Source organism: Petaurus breviceps, unplaced genomic scaffold, assembly GCF_028583685.1.
Source record: "Petaurus breviceps papuanus isolate PSGF00001 unplaced genomic scaffold, PetGlider_PUasm1.0 91133, whole genome shotgun sequence".
Lineage (NCBI taxonomy): Eukaryota > Metazoa > Chordata > Mammalia > Diprotodontia > Petauridae > Petaurus > Petaurus breviceps.
In genome coordinates this window covers 77,011,566-77,037,376 of record NW_027187419.1, presented here as the reverse complement: position 1 = coordinate 77,037,376, position 25,811 = coordinate 77,011,566, and positions in this window count along the sequence as shown.

The following is a 25,811-nucleotide window of genomic DNA, read 5'->3' as shown; positions in this document are numbered from 1 at the left end:
GATTTTCTCCACCATTCCTGTGCTCAGGTACATCACCTCAGTCCAATGGGTTGTTGTCTTTCCTCTTTTGAATGTAAGCTTCTTAAGGACAGAGAATGTCTGTCTTTCCACTTTTATTTGTATTCTGAGTACCTAGCCCAGTGCCTGGTACATAGCAAGCACTTAATATATGCTTATTGACTTTACTCTATTTTTCATGAGCCTGTTTCCTCATCTCCATCTCTCATGCTGTTCTCACTTTTGTGCTCTTGTGTCAGACCCTTTTTGTAAACAGCTAAATTTGTTCTTTTATCCTCCTACCATGCCCCCTAGTAATTCTACCCTAGCTCGCTATTCACTGGTCAAGATCACCTGAGAGATATCTGAGACATCCCTAGAGGTTCTCTGGTCTTTGGACATCTTTTATTCTTAGCCATTGATGTCAATCGTTTCCCTAGCTCAGATTTCTAAATCATTGAACTAGGGAGAGAATGAACTGATTCTCAAATACAGGATCATTTCTAGAATTTTAGAAGGAACCTTAGGGGGATGGCTAGGTGGTGCAGTGAGTAGAGTGCTGGCCCTGGAATGAGGAGGACCTGAGTTCGAATCTGGCCTCAGACACTTAACAAACACAAACAAAATACCTAGCCGTTTGACCTTGGGCAAGTTACTTAAACCCAATTGCCCTCCAAAAAAAAAAGCAAAAAAAAAAAAGGGGGAACCTCAGAAGAAATATAATCCAATGCCCTGGTTTTAAATATGAGGAAACTGAAATCAAGGGAGTTAAAGTGACTTGCCCAAGGCCACTTAGATAGTAAATATCAGAGGTAGAGAATTGGAACCCAAGTCCTTTGACTCTAATGCCAGTGCCATTCTGTAAACGTGAATGCAACATGACACTGGAGGCAAATACTTGATCGCAGGCAGAAATCCAGATCAAAATTCCCCTCTCTTCAACCACTGGTAAACTGCCTTGATGCTATGATTCATATAGTCATATATAAACTGGAAAACTAGTCCTTCTTTCCTAAGTGAAATGAGAGGGTCAAAGCGCTGAAGTCACTGACCAGTATGTGGCTCTACCTTTCTGTTATACAAACTAGAATGCGTGAGTGTACTGGAATATCAATTTGTCATCACTTCTCCTGCGATTAATAGGGCAGGGTCACATTTCCCTGTTCTGAACTGAAAAGGATATCTTCTTTTCCCTTTTCATCACCTGAAGAGAAAAATAATAATGAACTGGTATTGTTCCCATTTTTCCAGGTTGGTAGAAGCTGCCAGAGTTTCCATTCCACTAGACACCTATGGGTCACCTCCATCACACAATGAAGAATTAAAGTAGGACTTTGTGGAGATGAAAAAGAGAAAATTAAAATATTTTCAAGGCAATGTATAAAATAGTAAATAGACTAACAAAGACTTATGTCCATGGGAAATAAGACAAAATACAGCATGCAATGTAACAGGCTTTTAGACTTTGTTTAATGTTAAAAAGAACCCATTGTTCTTTTAATGCAAAAAAAACCCTTTGTCTAAATGAAAATAAAAAGAACTGGGCAAGTTAGGAGCCCAAGCTTAGTTTCTTTTGGAGAGACCTTCCGAATGGGCAGCATGAAGTCCCCATTGGGAGCTCCCTCACAGGAGAATCACTGGTCCAAGAGGCCAGGGCCATGAGCATTGAATTACTGCAATGAAGAGAAGCTGAAATCAGTGTAGGCAAGGTGCAGCGGATTACCACAGTCAAGCCAGTCACCTCCCAAATGCAGAGGGAACAAATAATCCCTCTAAACTTCTGCACTTAATGCTTCCTGGTAGAAATACTGACTTTTCTCTTTTCATTGTCTCACTGCCTGCTCCCTATGTATGCCCTGAGTGCATACTTTTCCTCTCTCCTCTTTTTTCCATATTCTCTACTTCTCTCATGCCCATCTCCCCCTTTAATTGGCAATAATGCAGAACTAATGCATCTTCTTTTATTCTGTGATCTTTCTTTTTAAAAAGAAAGCCACAATAGAGAATGAACATTTTGCTTTTCTATTTTTCAAAACAAGAATTATGTCAATAAAAGTCTCAAACAACAACCTTAATCTTGGTGCTCTTTCTTTGTCAGTGAGACTTAATTGATCTTTATTCTATGAGTCAATGGTCCTTGAGAGGAAAAAAAAAGAATTACCCATCCTGGCAATAAAGTGTTGGAGTCCTAGTGTGCCAGTTTTAGCCATATGATGTCTTTGTACCCTTGGCAGAGAGATTCATACAGTTTAGATCAAGGATGCCAACAAGTGATAATTATTTTGCTCCATATTTATTTTTATTAATATTCATATACTGGAACAAACCCCAAAAGTTTGAAGCATATCAGGGAGGCAACATATGGATGGTTGTCTTAAAACAGGAAGGCCCAGGCATATGGATTGAATGCCTTAGCTTTTTCCAATAAACACTTACATAAATTCCTTTAATCTTTTTTCCCATTTTTAAAATCTAAATTATTTTAATCTTAATGCAATGGCAATTTGCATATAGAAAAAATGACTGGTTAAAAACCATAGGCTATTTAAATGAAGGACTCTGGTTATAACTTTTATATCTATATTTCATTTTGAGCACTCATTCTGTTGAAACCCATTTTAGGTTTGTTTATTTATTTATGACTCAAGGAATGAACTAAAACTGTGGTGAGCTTACTAGAAAAATTATCTGTCCTGAAAGGGGGCTATATTGGCTATAGCAGCAATCATAGTAACACGTTCTAACATGAATGGCAGACCTTAATTTAAACCAACTAAAATTTGCTCTCAGCAGCTTAGGACTAAAGGATTGCCCCCTACCTAACCTGGGCATTTTATTTGATTCAAATGAAACCAATGCTGAGAGTCATTTCCTGGATGCTATAACATTGAGGACAGTTTGAGGAGCCCTGCTGGTTGAAATACTTACACCCGTTGCTCTTGACCATTTGGATTTGAATGGTTGTTTGTCTCTAACAGGGCAACTGTAATAATCTTCTAGCTAGATGGTGGCACAATTAGAGTAAATTGACTAGGCTCAGCCTATTGGCATCCATTATCTTGACTGAGCCAGCCCACACCTAGCATCTATAATGAGGATTAGCCCTGTGAGAGATGGACAGCAACAGTGTTTATTATTGACCTAATGCTGAAGACTCATCACTAAAGCTGAAGGGTTTTCCATGGTCCAGTGAACCTAAATGCCTCTCATTTCTGCAAGCAGCACAAAAAGGACAAATTGATGTGTTAAGGAACCAAGGCAAAGTTATAACAAAAAAAGGCTTTCCTGAGGGATCTGGTGCCTCTACTGCCAGGAACAGGAAGGCAATCAAAGAGAAGACCACAGACATATAACAATTCACATTTTTCTATAGGACGTCATGAGTGTTATATTAATGTGAATATTACATGATGTTACAGCAACAGCAGCATCATTCATGGTTTAATGTTGGAAAAATGCTTCACATATACCATGTTTCCCCGATAATAAGACACTGTCTTATTAAGTTTTTTGGACAGAAAAACACCAGAGGGCTTATTTTCAGGGGAGGGCTTATTTTAATGAACATTGACAGCAATTTTAATAAACAGGTAAATGTGAACAAAAAAATGTGCCTTTATTCAATAAGAAAATCACTGGGGAAGAACAGGATGACGCTCTCACTGCTGCAGCTCTGATTGGATGCAGCTCGGAGCACGGGTGAGTTTCACCGGGGGGGGGGGGGACGGTGCATACAGAGGGTACCGTAATGTAGCGTGTAGCGCAGGGGATCACCTTCACTACAGTAGCAATCTCAATAGGGCTTATTTTCGGGGGAGGACTTATTTTAGAGGAATCTTACACAGTAAGGGGAGGGCTTATTTTTGGGATAGGTCTTATTATCGGGGAAACACGGGTATTCACATTTGATCTCATTCATTGACACAAAGCATGTTTAATATACTTTGATTTTATACAGGTACAGGAGGCTCTGTGGATAGGGCCTGTTGATATACCAATAATCTTAAGTTCCATATCCTATAATATTGAGAGAAAATTGTACTTTTTTTTAGTATAAAGAAAGAACTAGATGGGGAGACAATAGTGTATTTTACAAGCAATCTGAAAACTAGTGGGTGTTTTCCTACCCTTCAAACAACCCTTATCAGTTAAATATGAAAGTGCTGTTTCATTATCTTTTGCATTCAATATGCCTTCTGTTTATGTATAAATGAAATCCCAGATCCATTAACTGGTGATGAGATTTTTCTTCTTGAATTACTTGCATGAGTTTCACTTAGTTGTTTTCATCATGGCTTCACCTTGTAGTACTGTGGCAACAGAACAGATGAATTACAAAAACAAAACACTTTTTTTCCCCAGCTTGGTGGCATTCCAAATCAAGATGTTTATTTCTTCCAAACCCAATTAGTAATGGTCTGTTTCAAAACATCTCACCACCATAACCACTCAAAAGCCCAAACTTTCTGACTTAAATTTTTCAGACAAGTGACAGAAAAACAAATTTAATGCCATTTTTGCTCTTCTATTCCCACTGTCCCCTGTGGGATCAATATTTTTAGAATAACTTCAAAGTTTATAGATTTTCACCACACACATAGCAGAGTTTGTATTCTTTGAAAAATTCCAATCAATTGAAGGCCAAGGATGGTAAAGTGACAGAGATTTGAAGCCTATAAAATACCTGTATTCAGAGCCTGAAGGAATAAGCAATCTTTCTCTTACCACAATAAGGGAGCCTGGGCAGCTGAGACATGCAGGTGGGACATAAAAGCTATAAGCAATAGCCCAGAGAACTACACTTGTCTTTTCCCTACTCTGAAGGTGCCTGCAGGCATCAAGTGAAGCAGAAAATCTGGGCTAGTGTTTTTAGCTTGGCCCACAGTACTACTGTTTCAGAGTTGTTTATCAAGGGAGAAATGAGAGAATATATGCCAAATGAGAACTCTTCATAACCTTAAACACCAGCTGTAAGAGTTTGTAATAACTCAGTGGATCTCTGAGTGTATATGTGTTCAACTTTGTGTTTGTATGTATGTGTTTGTGTCTGTGTGTGTGTGTGTGTGTGTGTGTGTGTGTCCATGAAGTCTGGGGTAATTGCCCCATGCTGTGTGCTCGCCAAGGTGTTTTGTAAGTGAACAATGAAATGTCTGGTTGTTGATGAATGAATCTGTTAGAAACAAGCTGCATCCTTGACAATGTCTCCTGAACCCCTTGTATTGTTTTAGGTATGCCTGAGTCAGAGGTCATGGAATTCTGAGAGTAATATTGTACCAGCACCATGGAGAGCACTTTCCAATATAATTCCTTTTAATAAGGGTCAAATGGAGTAATTCAGGGACTGGGAAAATAGCACAGAAACTATAGGGAAGAGAGGGTTGCTCATTTTGTAATCCTGCAGAAACATCTCATAGAAGTGACTACATTTCACTCTATCCATACCTCAGGCTATGGTGATTTTGCAACTGATACAGGAAAACTTTCTATTCTTGCACAAGTTCCAGCAGCAACATAAGTAGATATAGCTATTCTTAGATTATTATGAACTAGTATTCAAGACCCAGTCACGAATCACAACAATAGGCCTTCCCAGTGTAGATTTTATTATTAGAAAAATTTAGATGGAGCATAATGGATTGAGCACTTTTTCTCATTAAAAAAGTAGCTAATCCCTGATTTGGAGATAACCAACATTTTAGGACAGAATGTCCAACAATATTTGATTACACTATTAAGTATATGGCAGAAAAAGACATTATTGCTTGCATACATAAATAAATTCTGCCAGTTGAGAACTATTTGAGCTCCAGAAGAGCAAACGTTCATTTAAATCTTCAACAAGGGTTTAAATGAGGCTTATTTCTTAGTGGCAGGGCACTCACCTCTTACTGGTCTCCTGGACATAGTCCTTTATCTGGATGACAGTCAAATGAACTAGAAGAGGGACAAAAGAGAAGAGAGATGTCATTAGTTCTTGAAGCTGAAAGTTACCTGAAAATGACAGATTTTGGTATTGGGATCACTGAGTTCAACATAATCTGTATTGACTCAGGATTATCTAACCTGTCAGTGCTGGAAAGCCTAGAGTTAGCATCATTGGGTCATAGCTTGCAGGAATTAGAATTAGAAGGGTCTTTAATGATAATATAGTTCAACCATTTATTTTCCAGATAAGGAAAATGAGCCCCAGACAGATTATATCACATGGCAGAAATACATCACAGAAACAGGATTTGAGCTCAAGTCTTTTGAATAGAAAACCAGTACCCTTGCTATGCTAAAGGAAACAGGGGAAGGATATGACTAGAACAAGAGAAATAAACCGACTTCAGTGTCCATGGCAAAGCCATCTGACCTGATTAGGACTCTTATTTCTGGGGTATTGGACCTGATAATTAGGTCACCTCAACTTAATAGGAATGCAGATCAAATCACCTCCCCCAGATCAAGATTGCAAGGGGTTGGGAGTATAATGGGATGGGGTCTGAGTTCTTCCCCCAATAATGTAGTGCATCAACAGGAAGCAATTTCAAAATCTTTTGGGAGAGAAATTGGAAAATACAAAGACCTATCAGAAGTTACAAGATAATATAGAGCCAATCATCAGCCTCTAGTTGAAGAGGGAAGTGGTTTGAGATTCCTCATATACAGAGCCAAGTAGAAATTCCCAGTAGACAAGACCTTTTAAGTTCCCTTCTGCAAACCAGATAAAGAGAGCATAAAAGAGTACAAAAGTCAGCAGTTCAACCCTCAATGCCCTTCCTAAAAGAGCACTAAATGGTCATTTTTTTGGCAGGACCTAAAAGACTAGAAGAAATAATTGGAATAGACTTAAACACAATCTAGTCCTCTGAAAGAAGGGATAACAATAGAAAGAATGTGAAGAAAGCTCCAAACAAGGAAACGCTAATCCATCAGCCATTAACTTAGGATAACTACTGGGCCAGGAGAAGTGAGTTGATACTACCAGCTCAGAATTACAAGCAAAAAGAGGGACCTTTGCAGGTATTTGAGATTTCCCACTACAACTCCAAGAGCACACAGAGAAGCAATGTATCTCTGTCTCTCAAAAGGAAAATAAAAGCTTTGGAGTTGGTGGGTTGCAGCTGAAAGCAACAGCCTTAAGGACTGCTATAACAACCTTTCTTCCTTATTCTGATGCTACCTGAAAACAACAGGTAAAAACAGCAAGAAATGGAGCCTCTGAACAGGTGATTATTAAATTGGCCCATTCTATTTCAGGGACACCTAGGTGATACAGTGGATAGAGCACTGGACCAAAATTCAGGAAAAGTTGAGTTCAAATCCATCCTCAGGTACTTACTAGCTGTGTGATCCTGGGCAAGTCACTTAACTCTGTTTGCCTCAGTTTCCCACATATAAAATGAGCTGGAGAAGGAAATGGCAAACCACTCTAGTATCTTTGCCAAGTAACCCCCAAAAGGGATCATAAAGAGGCACAACTGAAATGATGAAACAACAATATTCTATTTCTACTGCAAAGAAGGCTATCTTGAAAGGAAGAAAAGAGCGCACCCCATGAGATCTTTATCATAGTAAACTCTTGTGGATAGAGTTCTGTTGCTCCTTGATGGCTCTTCCTGTGTGTCTCTGTGCACTTCCTTGTGTTATGTATATTCATGTTGAAGTACTCTGTGCCAGGCCACACTGTAGGCTTCCAGGTATCTTGGGCAGAGAAAGCACTAAAAGATAATGAGTCAGTGACACAGAGTTAGCAAGTTATGGATGCCATACCTTCTGAGTCCTTTGATATTCACTATATCATATCTGTGTCAGACTTTTTTAAATACAGTGGTTTAGCCCTGATCAAAGTCTTCATGTCACAACAAATCCTCTCCAAAAGACTTGTCTGCAATATCACTGCATCATATTTCCCAAGAAAACTTTACTTTTTTCAAGTAAAGTGAACAAAACTCTCAGTGTCCTTCCTACTTCCTGGCACTAGCCAAGTGTCCCATGTCCCACAGGCCCAGAGATTGACAATATGTATTCAATCATTTCTGTATTTATTGTTCCTAAGCACTGGGTATGATTATTTTGGGTCTGTGTCTCCCATGTCTATAATTTCCCTACACCAAAAAAGATGGATGAAAGAAGATCTTAATACAATAAAGACAAAAATTGAAATATCCCACTATCTAGAAAAGGGTCACAATATAATAATCACAGAAGCAAATAATGTGGGAGTTCAGAGAAACCTCAGTAGCCATCTAGTCTAACCCACACCCTGAAAGAAATATGTACTATAATATATGTGACTAGTAGCAAAAAATCAAAAATTTAAAAATAAAACTAGTGGCCATCAGGCCATTATTTATAGAACTCCAATGTACAGAACCCACTGTCTCTCAGGGCAGTGCTTTGAGCAGTACTTTTGGAAAGCTTCTTTAGGCAGTTTTTGACATTAGGTCAAAATCTGAATCATTATGACTTCCATTTATCCCTCCTTGTTCTGCCCTTTGAGACCAAACCAAGTCCAACCCATCAATCTATCTTCCACATTATCATGAGTTCTGTTTGAGATTTTATCAGTGTAGAAAGTTCCCAGAGAAGAGCTTCCTCTAACAATGCAGATCAACAATTTCTCTGCCTGGGGTACTGAAGGTTCAATGATTTTTCCCAGAGTCACATAGGCAGTGTGTAGCAGAAGTGACACTGGAACCAGATTTCCTGTCTCCAGGGCCTGTTCTCTTCCCACCATATCAAGCATCCTTTCAGTCCTTCAAAATTTTGAAGACAGCAAAATATCTGCCCTCTACACCCCATGAAGCCTACTGTTCTCTGTACTAAACATCCCCAGTTTCTTCAGCTTACCCTAAAATTAATTTTTCAGATTGTATTGACAATACTAAATCAACAGGCTTTAGTCTGAGGACTTGGAAGTGACTTCTCATGGTAATAAGGCATATGATCTTTGTAAAAGCTATTTTTCTTTATTCTTTAAGTCCTTTTCCAATTCCCTCCCAAGTTCATGATGGCTGAAGTAACTAGAAATCTGAATGACAATTAAGTTAGAAATCAAGATTTTAGTTGAAGTGACTCATATCGAATAGTGGGTTTCCATTCATATGTTTTTTTTATTGGAATTCTTTCTAGATCACTCAATTAATCAACAAGCATTTATAAGTATTCATTTTGTCTTCTGGGCACTGAGATGACTTTCAGGTGATATGAAATCCTGGTAGCCATTTATGAAAGGTGAAGTGGCCCTGGCATCTTGTAATATTTCTCTACTTTTTTCATGTTGTAACTCCCCAATAAGATCATAAGCTCCTTAAAATCAGAGACTTTGACAGGTCAGAAACCAATCATAGTGTCATCCTATGCTCACAAATATTTGTTAAAGGAATAACCATATTTTTCTTCTGTGTACAGGTAGGCAGCAAAGTTTTTACTGGTCACATACTTCCCCAAAGCATCAGGTTTTGTTAGTTTCAGATATTCATCAAAAAGGTGGAAATGAAGGTTATTTGGGTGAAGAATAGCGAACTTGCCTCCTTAACTCACCTGTTTCTTTTTGCTATACGGTGTTTGAATGCAAAGCCAGAGAAACTCTTGGGAATGTCTAATGCTAAGTGAGGATAGTTGCCTGGAAAGAAAGCTTTAATCTCTGTCCAGATACATGGGTCAAAAAAAATCTTAATTCAAGAGCACTCTTTTTGGTTTTTGTTGGCTATATGGTGGCAAAGACAAAGAACCTGTAGTTTGCCCTTATCAGATAGAAATTCTAGCCACTATTCCCTAGCATAACAAAACTGAGAGGATGTAGCACCAATGCAATATTCACAATGCACATGGTCACTATAAATATACCTGCATGGTGGGTGCTCAATTGCAAAATATGATAGACTCTCCATATAGATAACAGAAACAAAACATTTATTCAGACACCAGAAAACCAAATCCCCAAACCAGTAAGCTGATTCCATCATAGCAGCAAAGAAGTTAATAAGCCACAACAGCACAGAGAACCATAGCATCTTTTAACCTGCCCACAAACCAACGCAAGACTAATGTTTACTCACAAGCCTATCTGTCTCCCTCAAAATCTCCCTCTCCTCCCAACCGTGTCTAGCTTCCTCTGACTCCCAGCTTCCTGTGGGCCCTGCTTGGAAAGCCAAGCATGAGCAGATTTCCAGAGGATTGCTGCTTTGGACAGCTTTAAGATTCTGATTACATAGTATAGTGGACTCTCTGTTTATTCAGCAGTAAATTAAAGAAAAACATTCACAGAAACCAAAGTACAGTATTCACAGTGTTATAACAAGCTATCACTAAAGTGACCACATAGTTTTCACCAAAATGGCCACATAGTTTTAAGCAAAAGATATCATTCAGTAAGTCCTTAACTCAATCATCCTTAAGGAGCAATCCTCCTTAAAGGACACAAAGTACAAAGGTCAAAATTCTCCACCCCTAGGTCACATTGTCTTAATTTTTCAATCAGAAAAGTCTTCTTTTTTTTTTAAGCAAATGGGGTTAGGTAACTTGCTCAAGGTTACACGGACAGTTATTTCTGGGTGTGGTGCTAAGTATCTGAGCCCGGATTCGATCCCAGGTCTCCCGACTCTGGGGCCAGTGCTCTTACTCACTGAGCCACCTGGCTGCCCCAGAAAAGTCTTCTTCTTAATTGGAGATTAGTTTCCAATCACCCTTAACTCAATCATCCTTAAGAGGTACAAAATAGAGAGTACAAAGTTGTCCCACCCCTACATCACAGTAAGTCATGAACTTATCAATCAGCACTAAGTACCCAAGGAGAGGTCTTTTCATCTTGACTTGAGGCTGGCTCCCAAATTCCATGGTTTCTCTTCCATGGTCCCAGCTTCTGCTTGAATTTACCCAGCTGTCACCTGGATTCAAAGGTAGGCAGCTCTCAGGTCCTTGTCCAGATCCTAGTCCAGTTTCTTGTCCAGTTCCTCATCCAGTTCCTATTCCATATTGAATCTCACAGTGCCTAGTCCACCGTAAGTCCTTCACAGTTTCTGTTCCTGGGAAGACAAAGCTTAACAGAGCCAAAACAACATTCATGCACATTGCTGGCACCATCATCAATTCACTATCTCCCTGTGAAATCAACACATACCCACATACAAGGTCTGAAAACTCAAAACAAATCTCAGTACAGTCTCAGGGCCTCCAAAACTCTCAAGTCTCCAAGACTTCTATAAACAGACAACAAGAAAATTCTCTTTCAGGGCTTCCAGTAAGGTCCCAGAGCTTCTGTACAAAGTATCACGAACAAAAATCAACACAAACAGAACAGACAAACAGAGTGCCTGGCCACCACAAAGTTCCTCTTCTCAATTCTGCCACCACAGGTGCTCTCTTCTCAGTTCTGCCCTTTCCCAGCATGGGTTTCTCCTTATATATGGTCATTTAGCTCCTCCCTGTTCTGCACCTTCCTGTTACATCAGCAACAGGAGTTCACAAGTTATGGGGTTCACAAGTTCTGTCTCTTAATGACTTGATATAGTCATGCCCAAGGCTTAAAAGAAACTTGAACTGAAACAAAGTGCTAAATAATTAAATAGCTGAAATAACGTGCTAAGTATTTCTTTGCTTGCCATTACACTACTCCACACTTCAACAAATCCCTCCCACTACAGGCTCCATGTGATTACATTCAGTCTCTTAGGGGGAGGAATACTTTTTTTTTTTTAAGCAATTGGGGTTAAGTAACTTGCTCAAGGTTACACGGCCAGTTATTATTTCTGGGTGTGGTGCTGAGTATCTGAGCCCGGATTTGATCCAGGTCATCCCGACACTGGAGCCGGTGCTCTTACTCGCTGAGCCACCTGGCCACCCCTGAGGAATACATTTTCAAAGCAGGGAAGGTCTTCAAATTCCCTTAGGCTTGTTAAGGGTCAGGGAAGATCTTCAAATTCCCATTACCATTACAGAAGGCCTACTTGAAGCACACACACACACACACACACAAAATGAAGCCTAGAAGTTGTAGCATGGAACATGACTGAGTAAAAAACTTTCATGCCCATCAGTCATCATAAGAATAAACAGAATAGCAACTAGTGGAGAAATTCACCTGTTATGTATGCCACATCCAGTAGGGAACAGCCCCAATGAAAAACACATCATGAGATCACCAGAGGACATCAATGGTTCTGGAGTTTTTGAAGTATGAGTTATCCCTTCATATATGTGTCCTGGTCACACACATATTCCATACATAAGTGTCCCTAGGCATATTCACTCAGCCTACTAATAGTGTGGGAAGCTGCGGGATGAGGTGGTATCCTAGGTTTATAAGGGGAAAATTATACAGTGGTTTTTCAATGTTATTTCACTAAATGTTTTTTGCTTAAACTAATTGTGTCCTTCAGATGAATAGAGGGGAAAAAAGGAAACATCAGTTTTTATTCCTGAGTTCATGAGCAAATGGTTTTTAGTGGATGTTGACCCAAAAACAACCTTGAAAATATGGCAACTAATCTAGGGGCCCAATATGTGAAAGAAAAGTACCCCAGCTACTAAACATGTTCAGTGCAAAGATGATGAAAGGTCAAGGCACTTAAGTGATCAATAGTTAACAAACCATTTCTGTGGGTACAAAAGCCTGTCCCATCACTTCAGGACAGATAAAGCTGCCACTTATGCCACTTGATGACCTGTTAATCTTTTCTTGATTATGTAATACAGTTTCCCTTTCTTTTCACCTGTAACTTCATTTCTGTAATAACTGTGCTTCTTTTTAAGAGCAGATTGATTAGTCTTTACACAAAAAGATGACAGTGTTTAAATGAAGGTTCTAGCCAGATTGCTAGCTTCTTTTATTAACAGGCTCAGGGCCAAGTAAGAGTTTTGAAATCAATTTCTTTTGTCATTAAATTCTTATCTGTTTTCAGGAATTTTCAGTATTTTCAATTGGAAAAATAAAAAGTAGAGAAACCAGAAACTGCTATCCTCAGGTGCCCCTTAACTGACATTTTGCCAAAAGCACAAAATAGAGAAGCTAGTCTTTAAATTTCAAGTTTTATAGTCTTGGAACACACTCAGTTTCATCTTGTTGATGAAAAAAAATCCCATCTATGTTTGATTCCCATTTTCTGGGACCCCAGGCACTATTAACTGGGGTTGGGGAAAGAGAGAGAGCCAACACTTGCTATTTACTTAGCAATAGCATTTTCCTGAGACATTTGGGTAGAAATCCCTTCTAGGTACGTGACTATGTCTTGTAAAGAATATAGCAAATTACATAAGCAAAAGTATAGAAAATTAATTGCGACAAAGTAAAATTACTATATAAATTGGTTTATTCAACAAAACTTACAAATTTTTACATCTGTAAGACTTTTGAATGAGCATTATATTTTCCATTTTTGGAAATCGCGTATTTCATACATTTTGCCATTGAATATATATGACTTTGACACATTCTCTTTTTATTATGAAACTACACTATTATTATTTTGTACATTAAGCTTACCTTTAATAAACAGTTCTTTTTTTCAATCTTAACTGTAGTCAATAGATTTCCAGAGGAACTTACTTTCAGATAAGTTCCCAGGCCACTGAAGCCTTTTTGGCTCTATGTCTTGGATATATTTCTCAACTTTTTATGACATATGGCATGATGCAAAGTCTCAAGATTCCATAATGTCAGATCCAGATGATACTTGTTGGAGAGCCAGCACTGCATATGCATGAGATCTTAAAAAGGAGATATCTCACTGCACAAAATATCCAAAGATATCCTCTGGCCACTAGCTCTGTAGAACGCATCCAAAACCCCTGGATTCCTGTGTTTCAAGAATTTGGGGTTACATTCCTGGATTCTGGGTTGTTACAGATCATTAAATTTAAGACCTGCTTAAAGACCACAACTCTATTTGGTACCTGCTCTCAATTTATTCCTCTTCCCTGTCTGTTCTGGGTCCTTTTTATCCATTTATTCCCAGCTATCCTCATGGACTGGTTTTCTGACCAAGACTCTCAATACCCCTTTAGGCAGAAGCTAGTAACAACAGCTGGGCCAGTTAGGAATAATACATAATGACCTTTATCTCAATGCTGATGGTCCATTTCTCTGTAACTACTGAAATTACAAAGAATTTGCCACCATCTATGGAATGATGTTCATCATATGTTTCTGATAGAACTATACCCTCTACTCTCTGTTCTATGTCCTTAAAAAGTTTTATCTTCAGGAAGCTATTGTTGGGGACAATATCTCCTAACTATTAATTATAATAAATGACAATAAATTAATATATGAAAAGTTTCCATATGACAAATATAGACACCTCCTCCATCCATAGCCTGGAAATCAACAAAATAAACTGGGCTGGAAAAGAACATTATCCAGGACAAAACTATTGTTCAAGGATATAATATCAACCCATAAAAAAAATAAGAACATCATTTTTAATCATATAGAATTTCCAAATGTAATTTGGAAAATTACATGGCCTAAAAGCCTTTATAAAAATATAGATAGCTATTAGAACAATATGGAGTGTCTTCATTGTCATTCTTTGTTCCACTTGAGTTCTCCCAAAGATTCTCTCAGTAAAACTACCAAAGAAAGGGGAGCACATATTCAAATAAGTTTATTCAGTTATAAAAATCAGCCATTTCACTAGTCTGTTCAGCAGTAAAGAGAATATTAGCTAGCAAATCTGTTTGCTTCTGGTTGAATTTTTTTATATTTTGATAAGAAGGACATGAGATTCAAATATTAGATCTTTTCTTTACTGTCCGTGACCCTTAATGAGTATCTCAGTGTCTTTGGGCATCAGTTTCCTTGTCTGTAAAACAAAGGAGCTGAATTTAATACTGTTAAAGTGTTTTTCAGTTCTAAACTTGTGAACCTATGAATAGGAAAAGCATAATGCTAATTTTGAAGTAATCTTTACCAGACTATCTTTTTTCCCTCTGAAGACAAAGGCTAATTCCTAGACAAGATTGTGAAGTAATAGACGTATCTTAAAGGATACCCTCAAATATCCTTTTTTTTGTACCTATTTTCCTTTTGCAGAACTTCTCCCACTTGCCTAAAATCTTTAGACTCTTTCTGCTATTTCCCTCCAAGTTTTTAAGTCACCTTTTATATACTTTATTCCAACTAAATTACAAAAGACTGATAGTTTGAAATATCATTTTCTAGATGGATTTCATTTCAATGGGCATCAGAGGCTCAAACTAAGGGATGAAGGACATAATTTAAAGTTTAAATCAGTAGCAGAGGAGGAGAATTCTTTTCTGAACCTGGGCTTCTGAGACAGCTAGGCAACACAGTGGATAAAACACTGGACCTGGAGGCAGAAAGACCTGAGTTCTAATCTGATCTCAGACACACACTAGCTGTGTGATCGTGGGCAAGTCACTTAATCTTTATCTACCTCAGTTTCTCTAATTGTGAAGTAGGGATAATAATATCACCTACCTCCGAGGGTTTTGCTGAGGATCAAATGAAATAACATTTCTAAAATGTTTAGCATTTAATACATGTTTCTTTCGTTCCTGTAATACCTCTGAAATCATATTCCATAGGTAGTTGTATGCATATCATAACAGCAGCACCTTAAGGAGTAAATGTTGTGCCCAGGGCTAGAATGGTACAAATAGATGTTACATATATATTTATATGTGTGTGTGTATTTGGGCTCCTTAATTTTTTTACCATCTCCATCAACAGAAAGCTAAAAAACAGAATAATTCAGACATGGACAATAGCACAAACAAATGCATAAATGAAAATGCAACCAGATTACTACATACTTTCTTAAATTTCATGTTCCATTTTCCCCAAAATTGGTGACAATTCTGAAACATAAATTTGAGAATAACATTCAAGTTGGCAGCAATTAGACCATGCTCACTCATTATTTCATTCATTTACCTACTCTATACTTAGTCAATGAACATTTATTAAGCACCAACTATGTGTCAGGCCCTGTACAAAGTGACAGGGATTCAAAGAAAGGCAGAACACAGTCCCTGTTCTCAAGAAGTTCTCAAAATAGTGGGAGAGGCAACATGTAAACAACTAGGTATGTATAAAGAAAATATAGAGAGTTATATTAAGTATATATTGCCTAAAATAGTATAAACTGCATCTTGTTTGTGCTCCCAAAATATGTACTGATTCCCTAATGATACATTTAGCATATGTACTCAGTAAAACTAGAAGGAACTCAACCAAAAAAATGAAGAGAACACCAGTGGTAGATGGTTTACCTTTAGTATCCAGGACTTCTACAGACCAAGGTTGCATGCAATGAGTGCTAATAATCACCCTTGGGTTCAATTGTCATCCCTATACCAATGAGTCCCAGATCTATATATCTAGACCTAGTCTCTCCTGAGCGATAGACAGATAGACAGACAGATAGGTAAATAGATATGGATATGGAGCTCCATATATATATATATGTATATATATATATATATATATATATACAGATGGAAATTCCTAGATAGATAGATAGATAGATAGATAGATAGATAGATAGATGATAGATAGATAGACAGATTTTAAAAATATATTTATATATTGTAATAAAATGTCAATCTAATATATTTTGTTAATCTAATATATATTGGAGTTAATTAGCAGATTATGTCAGCAGACATTTTATTGCTTAGCTACTGCATACAACATACAGAGACAATGCTGGATAGGTTACTAGGTTTAGAGAAAGACAAACCTAGGTTTGAATCTGACTTTTTCTAGCTGTGTGATCATGGATAAGTCACTTAAACTCTCTGAGCTTCAATTTTCTCCCCTGTATAATGGGAATAAGCATACCTCTCTTTCCTTCCTCACATAGTTGTTCTATGGTTCAAATGATATAACCTATATATGTTTTTTGGAAACTTTAAAACACTATAAAAATGTTAGTCATTGTTGTCATTGATGTTACTTTGTTACAAGGCACTAGGTTTCTCAATTCACACATTACCTCCATGTGGCCAATAATACTATTCTTCCCACATCAAACTTCCAGAGTCTGTCCGGGAGGCTTTTTTCATTTGCTTTGTACAACTCTGTTAAGGAGCCTGGTGCACACTAACTCATCCTCAAGATCAAATAAGGCAAAGGTACTTGGCTGCGGAGGTAAAAGTATAATTTATGGACACAGCTAAGTGGATTTAAAGGCACAAGGACACAGCCATGCAAAGTATTTCTGGGATACATCTTTCCCTCAAGTGGAGTATATGAAAACATAATTTTAATATCTGACCCTAACAATTTTAAGGGCATCATTCATTAGAGCAGCAGCTAGCCCTGGTTGACATTGGCTAGATATCTGAACTCTAATGAGCAACATATTTATTGAATCAAAGTGGATTGAATAGGGTTTAGAAAGTGAAATACTATAATAGAGTGAATAGATCTCCATCAGCAATAATACTCATAAATGTAGTGCAGGGAAAAAAAGATTCTCACTGAATCTGGCTCTCTCTGATGATACTAGAATCAATGTAATCCACAGTTTGTCTGAGTTCATGCTTCTACTTGTAATCCATGGAAAGATATGTGATTTCATATCTTTTCAATCTGTGGTACATCGTGTCATTATTCCTGCTTATAATTATACTCTTTTCATGGCTATGTGGTTGTCAGTAAATTGGACTTTTAACTCTTGCATCCAATGTCTTCTCAGCCATGGGAAGCTTCTATTTTAACTGAGGGTAGGCTCTTCCAGGATCTTAATGAAGGATACGGTAAAGATTAAAGAAAAAAGGAAAGAAACACAGGTTTTTAATAAGCTGAAGTTTTCACTCCTCTCATCCCCAATAGAAGACAAATCACCAGCCAATCTGAAAATCATCACTTGACCAGTGAAACATCTGTGTATTTCATATCTACTAATAGAAATGTAGGTCTTACATTTCGATCAAATCTTCTGTCACACTTTGTTGTATGAGTGTTCCCCAACTCATTGTATGATCACATTATTCATCCTTGTGTGAAATTACTTCTCTAAAATGGGACTCCAGACTATATGAGAAGAAACATTTTCTGATGTACTGAGCAATTTGCAGACTTCATATCGATTACAAAATACATTATATAGCATGCTATATAGTGTAATGTGCTTTTAAGTAGTAGAGTCTGTAATTGAGGAAGCTGATTGATTAACACTATGTTTTCTCCAAGCCACTAACACAATCCCAGACTCTCCCTTCAATGTACTTTAGTACTACTATGTGGGCTTACACATTTTTCTTTGGACTACGTTTGTGATTTCTTTAGTATTGGAGAGCTCCTATCGAGGAATTTCATCTGCCAATGTACATGGGTACCTTCTCTACAACTTCTAGTCTTAAGGAATTGCCTGGGAAGTTAATGACTTGCTGAGGACGATAGGCAATATGTATCAGATTTTCAACTTAAAACCAGGTCTTCCTGTCTCTGAGGCCAGCTGTCTATGCAGTATGCCACCCTGACTCTCAAATGCTTACATATACACAGTACATCATTGCCCATATGCAGAAACCACATTATTTGTGGTAAGCACATCTTTCTCAGTCCAAATTTGGAGAATTTTTATTCAAAATAATTAAGACTATTGGCAGTGATTTCAAATAAACAGGACAAACAAAACCTTTCCCAAATGGGTATTGGTTCTGCTTTTATCCTGTCTTTGTCAATTCTAAGCCAAGTTCTCAAAGTCTTATCTCATGTGTTTCTTTTGCTATTGTAAATGTTACAAATATAGATCATTTCAAATCTAAATTACTAATAGATCTCTTCCTTAGTGCGTTTACACTTTGCAGACCAAAAACTCCATAGAACATAGTATTTTGTGGAATAGGTGCTTATTTGGTGAAGTCTTTATTTTTAATCTTCCTTTTTCATTTTCCATTTAAGTAACTGGGAAAAATAAAGTGTGTTCACCCCAATGTGTGGTAACATGTAACTGGAAGGGATTTCTAAAAAGAGAGAAAAGGGAAAGGTTCTTAAAGAAGTAAAGCAAAAAGAGAATGGTGGCAACCTGCAAAAAGAGAAGATTGATAGGTTTTATCCATAATGCTCACAGGGTGGAGTGGTACAGGGAGATTAAATCTATCAGACTTTTCTGAGAAATGTTAAAGATCCTGAATGGTAGAACCACAAAGATAAAAATATCAATGAAGATCCTTCTGCTTCCCCCAAATTTGATCTACATGGAATATAATAAGGCAGGATTTGCAAAAACAAACAAATAAATAAATAAATAGGGAGGGGGGGACCTAAAGGAAACTGAGGTTTACATACAACTTGGAGACTGATGGTTGCTCATTCTAGAGCAGCCTACATTCCATTGCATACTAGATTTCTTCAGATTGTAGACTCATTGTAAAATATTTTGGAAATCAATGACCCTGGTTAGGATCATAGATTTAGAGATGAATGAACCTCAAGAGGTCATGAAGTCCAATTTTGTCATTTTAAAGATGAGCAAACTGAGACCCAAAGAAGTTATGAGATTTTCTTAAGGTCATACAGGTAGTAAGTAGCAAAGCTAGAATTTGAACCAAGGTACTTTGACTCCAAATCCAGCATTTTAATCCATTGTACCATTGAATACCTAGCACATATCAACTAAATATCTGTAAAATTACACAAATTCCATTTTTATCAAGCCAACCAACTATACTAACATGTGTATTTGTGTATACATGTATTTAATATATGTAAATATATACATATGTATATATATATTCAAAACCATTACTGAAGAAATAAACACTTTCTAAACTTAGGAAATTAATTTATCTCTGAGTATGCATATAATTAAAAAATCTCAAATTTTATATCACTTTAAATTTAACAAAAATTTACCTACAATGACCTTAAAAGATAAGCTGTGCTAGCATTATGCCCATTTTAGAGATAAGAAACTGAAAGGGTTAAAAATCTTCCCAAGTTCAATATATTTTCCAACACATTACACTACCCCACACACATATGCAACTCTTGGTTTCATGTTAAGGCTACAAAGCAGGAAAATGGTGGAGGGGGGAACCCCAGAGAGTTTTATCCTGGCCTTTCATGTGTCTTCGACACAAAATGACAACTATAAGTTGAAATTATTGATTTCTGAAGGACCACTAATGTTTTCTTTCTTTGAGGAAAGACTATCTAGCACAAGGCTAATGAGTATATCTGTCTACAGCTCTGTAAGACCACAACTCAACACCTCTGACTGCAACTCAATATTTCTGTTTACAACTCAGTATGTCGGTCTACAAATAGGTGAGTTTATACATATGGGCTGTTTTACACACACATGTGCATTTCTGTAGAATACATGCTTATTGGGTTTGGTTTCCTATTGGGGAAAAAAGGAAATTTAGAAAGAAGACTATATTCATTACAATCTACCCTGAGTACCTATGACAGTATAAACTACATCTTGTTTGGGCTCCCAAAAGATGTACTGACTGGGCTAATGATGTAATCAACATATATACTCCAAAGCTTAGAGTAAACCTATCCAAAAACTTCAGTGAAAACCAGTGGTGGATGTTTATGTTCAGCATCCACTACCACAGGCCAAGACTGAGTGGATTGAGTGCTAATAATCACCCTTGGGTTCAATTGTCATCTCTATACCAATGAGTCCCAGATCTGTATTCAGACCTACTCTCTCCTGAGCAGCAATCTTTTCTCATCAACACCTGTTGGACATTTCAAACAAAAGATCCAGTAGGAACCTCAAACTTATTATGTCCTAAACAGAACTCATTATCTTCCTCTACCCCCCACCCAAAAAAAAATCCACAAATCTTCCCAAAAGTCCCTATTTATATCAAGGGCACTGCCATTGTTCTAATCTCTGAGGTTTTACAACCTCAGAAATAATCTTCAACTCCTCCCTCCCTCTCCATATCCAATCATTTGCCAAATTTTATAACTTCTACCCATTACCACTCCTCTTATATCTACCTCCTTCTCTAAACTTACATAGCCAGTACTCTAGCTTTAAACCCTCATTATCTCTCATATGGACTATTGTTATAGTCTCTTAAATCCAAAAAAGTGGCATCATTAGCAATAGTTTATCAGTGCTCCTATCTTGGTCCACGCATGTCTGAAATGCATACGGTACATATGCTGGGAAAGCAGCTGGACTAGAGATTAGGAAAGATAAACTATACACCTAGAGAAGGAGGAGAAATATGAAATGGAGAAGGGGGAGGGAATGAGAGTCTGAAAAAGCAATAGGTCCTTCTCCTATTTCATTGTGTTCATGGTCATGAGGATGTAACTGACTCTGATCTTCAAGACTATCTCTAAAGGGTAAATTACATAGCAGCATATTTAATTTATATTTAAGATGAGAAGGTATGAGTATCCTCAACTGTACTTGTGCCCCCATTCTAAAAGTTTGTACCATGACACCATTCACCTTTTCTGACCATGTAGAAAACTACTGCTTAGAGTATACAACCTTCTATTTTTTTATCCAAGACCTGGAAGAAACAGCCACAGGAAAAAAACCCATAAAGAATCTTGTCTTAATTTTCATTCCTGGTGAGAATGAAATGGAGGTACTTCAGCATTGTATTTTAAAACTCCTTCCTGACCCTGGAGGAAGTAATAGTGTTCATGAAAGTGGAATTGGTTTTAAGATCCCTCCCTTAGAGCATATTGCATCTTTCAAATTCAGAATGACAGATTAAGGAGGAATACTGTACCAGTTCTTCTGAAAGCTACTTGTAATATTGCCAGAAGAAATGCCTCAAAGCCTGTATCATCACAAGATGTATTTTAAAATATGTCCATGTTATCCCAAGCTGTTGGCCATATCTGTACTTAAACTGTGAACAGCAGACAGTCTATTATACCCTGGTGATAAATCTATTTGGCAGCTGAACTGCAGCATCATTATTTCTCTGAATCTCCCCTCTGTTTCTGTTTATCTGTGACACTGGTCTCACATGTAACCCTTTGGTTTTATGGCTCAAGTGCTGCTTTCCTTATGCCCACAGAAAAAAATAGCATGACACTGCGCAAATTACCCAGCAAGGGAGTTTAATTAGCTGAGTTCAGTATCTGAATTGACCACTAAGTGATGTTCTGTGCAAGTCACCAGCCAAGGCCTTGAATGTTACTCTCTAGGCCTTGCAGGAAATAACCTTTCCTCAGAGGCTATAGTATACCTACTAAACATCACATGGTACTTATTTTGCAAAAAAGTTTAGACTACTTCTCCACTGAGGAACGATCTTAAAATTGCTTTGATTTACCCCTTACAGATCAAATATGAATATAACCTAAGGTACAGAATAAGCTATTGCTCAAAATATTAAAATATATTGGCTGTCTGTATCTAGCTCAAGGACAAAATTTCATAGAGAATTTCACTTTCAGGTCACTAGCCAAGTCAAGAAGCATTTATTTTTTTGTTTTGTTTTTTGTTTTTGCTTTTTGGAGGGAGGAAGGCAGGGTGATTGGGGTTAAGTGACTTGCCCAAGGTCACACAGCTAGTAAGTGTTATGTATCTGAGGCTGGATTTGAACTCAGGTCCTCCTCACTCTAGAACCAGTGCTTTATTCATTGTGCCACCTAGCCGCCCCTCAAGAAGCATTTATTAAGCACCTATTATGTGCCAGGCTATGTGCTAAGCACAGGCATACAAAGAAAGGTAAAAACAATCAAAATCTAATGGCAGAGATAACATGCAAACAACCATGTACAAACTGATTTATATAGGGAAATTTGGAGATAATCTCAAAGAGAAGGCACTAAGGCCAATGGATGAATGAACATAGGGAAGGAGAAAGAATTTATTAATCACTTACTGTGTGCAAAGCATGTGCTCGGTACTAAAAATACAAAATAGAAAAGTAAGACAGTCCCCTTTTCTCAAGGAGTTCCCATTCTAATAAGGGAGAGGGCTGCAGAAGCTGGGACTTCAGTGAATCCAGGGAAGCCAAGATGTAGAGATGGACCCAGTAACCTCATGCATTCAAAGATTTAGCATGCTATGATCACATGGTCTGTTGAATATAGAATTAACTGGAAAAAATAAGACTAAACATTGCTATAAAGACATTTGTCTCTAACCATCTGTTCCCTCGAGATCTTCAGGTGTGGACAGAGACAGATGCTTGCTCCTCTTCTCAGGATAGTGAGGGCTTCTATTTCCCATCTCAAGCTCATAGACTTTAAAGGGAAAATGGGTTTCTTCAAGTCACCAGTCAGATAGGATTCATAATAGCTGAAAGCCTATGCTACTCTTTGATCTAGTAATACTGACCTCCTTCTTGTTTCTCCAATAAAATACTCTGTCTCCTGACTCCAGGTATTTCACTGGCTATCCCCCATGCCTCTTTCCTCACTCCTTCTTCTACCTTCCCTGGCTTCTTTCAAATCCCACCTTCTACAGGAAGCTTGTCCTTATCTTCCTTGATTTTAGTGCCTTCCTTCTGTTGGTTATTCCCTGTTTATCTTGTATATAGCTTGTTTTTACACAATTGTTTGTATGTTATCTCTGCCTTGAACTGTGAGCTCCTTGAGAACAAGAACTGCTTTTTACCTTTCTTCACATCCCCACATCCCACAGGGCCTGGCACATATGTGCTTAATAAATCTTTATTGACTGACTCCTACCAATGCCATGGCAGTGTAGTGGCTTCCTGATCTACTTATTTCTGTGAGTTAGGAGCAGGAGAGGCAGAGGTTGCTGATTCCATGCAGCTTCAGCGATGGTACCTTCTCCAAAGAGAACACTATACATTTTTAAGATAACACATAGATTTATTGAGTTTTGATCTATCTGTGGCTAGAAGAGAGATAAAATTCAAACAGCAGTCTTTTGTTTCCACCTACGACAGTATTTATGTCACTTGATGATATGTATCATTAATCATACCTTCTGTATTTAGGTCTTTTAATTTTTATAATTCTGTTTTTTAAACTGTCTTCCCTATTTGTACTAGTTTCATCTGTACCAGTAAATTTCCATTTCAATCTGGCTATGCATTTATCTGTTATGAGGGATTTTTATTTTACTTAAAATATAAAAAATAAAAATTTAAGAAAATTAAGTTTAATAGTTAAGATTTTCAAATTACTCAACTCTTGAGTAATTTCAATTTTGTAAAAGTTGCAGTGTTTTAGGGGGGATGAACCAGCTTACTATATTAAACAAAATGAATGACATTGGGAAATGTAGTAGATATTATGGTATTTTAACTTCTCCCCCAAAATAACTTTTTTAAACACAGAGTAAGCAGTGTAGTAGCACTGTCCAATCTTTTGCATCATAAGCCCACAGAATGATAAAAACTGTAATACCACTAATAATAATAATAACAACAACACCTATATCGTGCTTACTATGTGCCAGGTACTATACTAATCATTTTACATATATTATTTCATTTCATGCCCACAACAATTCTGAGAAGTAGGTACTGTTATTATCCCCACTCTTCAGATGAGGAAACTGAGGCAGACATATTAAGTGACTTGCCCAGGTCACACAGTCAGTAAATGTTGGAGGCTGAATTTGAACTCAGGTCTTCCTGACTCCAGGTCCAGCACTCTCTCCATTGTACCACCTACCGACCCCTGCAAAGAAATTTGACATAATTGACACAAATTTTGCCTCATTCACATACATTAAACATTTGCTTTGTATCATTCACTGTCCAGCAGAGCAAATTCTCTGTTAGTTTCACTTTGATTTGAACATTGTTTTCATTGAAAAAATAAGTGTTCATATATTATTGGAGTTATACTCAAAATTAGAGTTCAAGAAGAATGAAGATTGACAAAAGGCCATCATATTTGTCAATTAATAAATCATTGAATGTATTACTTATTAGACTTATGGATAGGTAAATAATTTATGAATAAACAGAAGATAGCAAAATTAGGTATAAAATGGATCATTTCAATTACATAAATTAAAAAGGTTTTACACAAATAAACCAAATACAGTCAAGACTGGAAGACAGAAAATTTGGGAAAAAATATTTTTTTATCAGATAAAAGTTTTGTATCTAAAATATACAAAGAACTTTGTCAAATATATAAGAATACAAGTCATTCCCCAATTAATGATATGAACAGGCAGTTTTCCAATGAATAAATTCAAACAATTTATAATTCTATTAAAACAATGACTGAATCATTATTGATTAGAGAAATTCACATTAAAACAACATTGAAATATCATTATATGACTACTAGATTAACTAAAATGATAGAAAGGGAAAGAGATAAATATTGAAAAGGATTTGGGAAAACTGGGATGATAATTCACTGTTGGTGGAATTGTGAAATGATTCCACCATTTTGGAGAGCAATCTGAAGTTATGTCCAATGAGTTATTGAATTACCTATACCAACAATACCACCATTTGGTCTATTTCCAAAGATGATTAAAGGACAAAAGAAAAGAACCTATATGTTCTAGAATGCTTATAGGAACTCTTTTTGTGGTAGCAAAGAACTGGAAATCAGAGGGATGACAATCAATTGGGGAATGACTGAACAAGTCGTGGTATAGGATTATGGAATACTACTGTGCTATAAGAAACGAAGAGTGAAATGAGCAGAACTAGGAGAACATTTTGTACAGGAACAGCAATATTGTTTTAAGAAACACTTTGAGGAAATAAGTTATTTTGTCTGTTATAAATACCCAAATTAACTATAAAGGACATATGAAGAAAGATGCTATCTGCATCCAGAGAGAGAACTGATAGAGGTATGTATAGAACTATATATATATATATATATATATATATATATATATATAATGTGTGTGTACATATATATGTATGTATATATGTATTTATGTATACACCTATTTGTGTCTAAT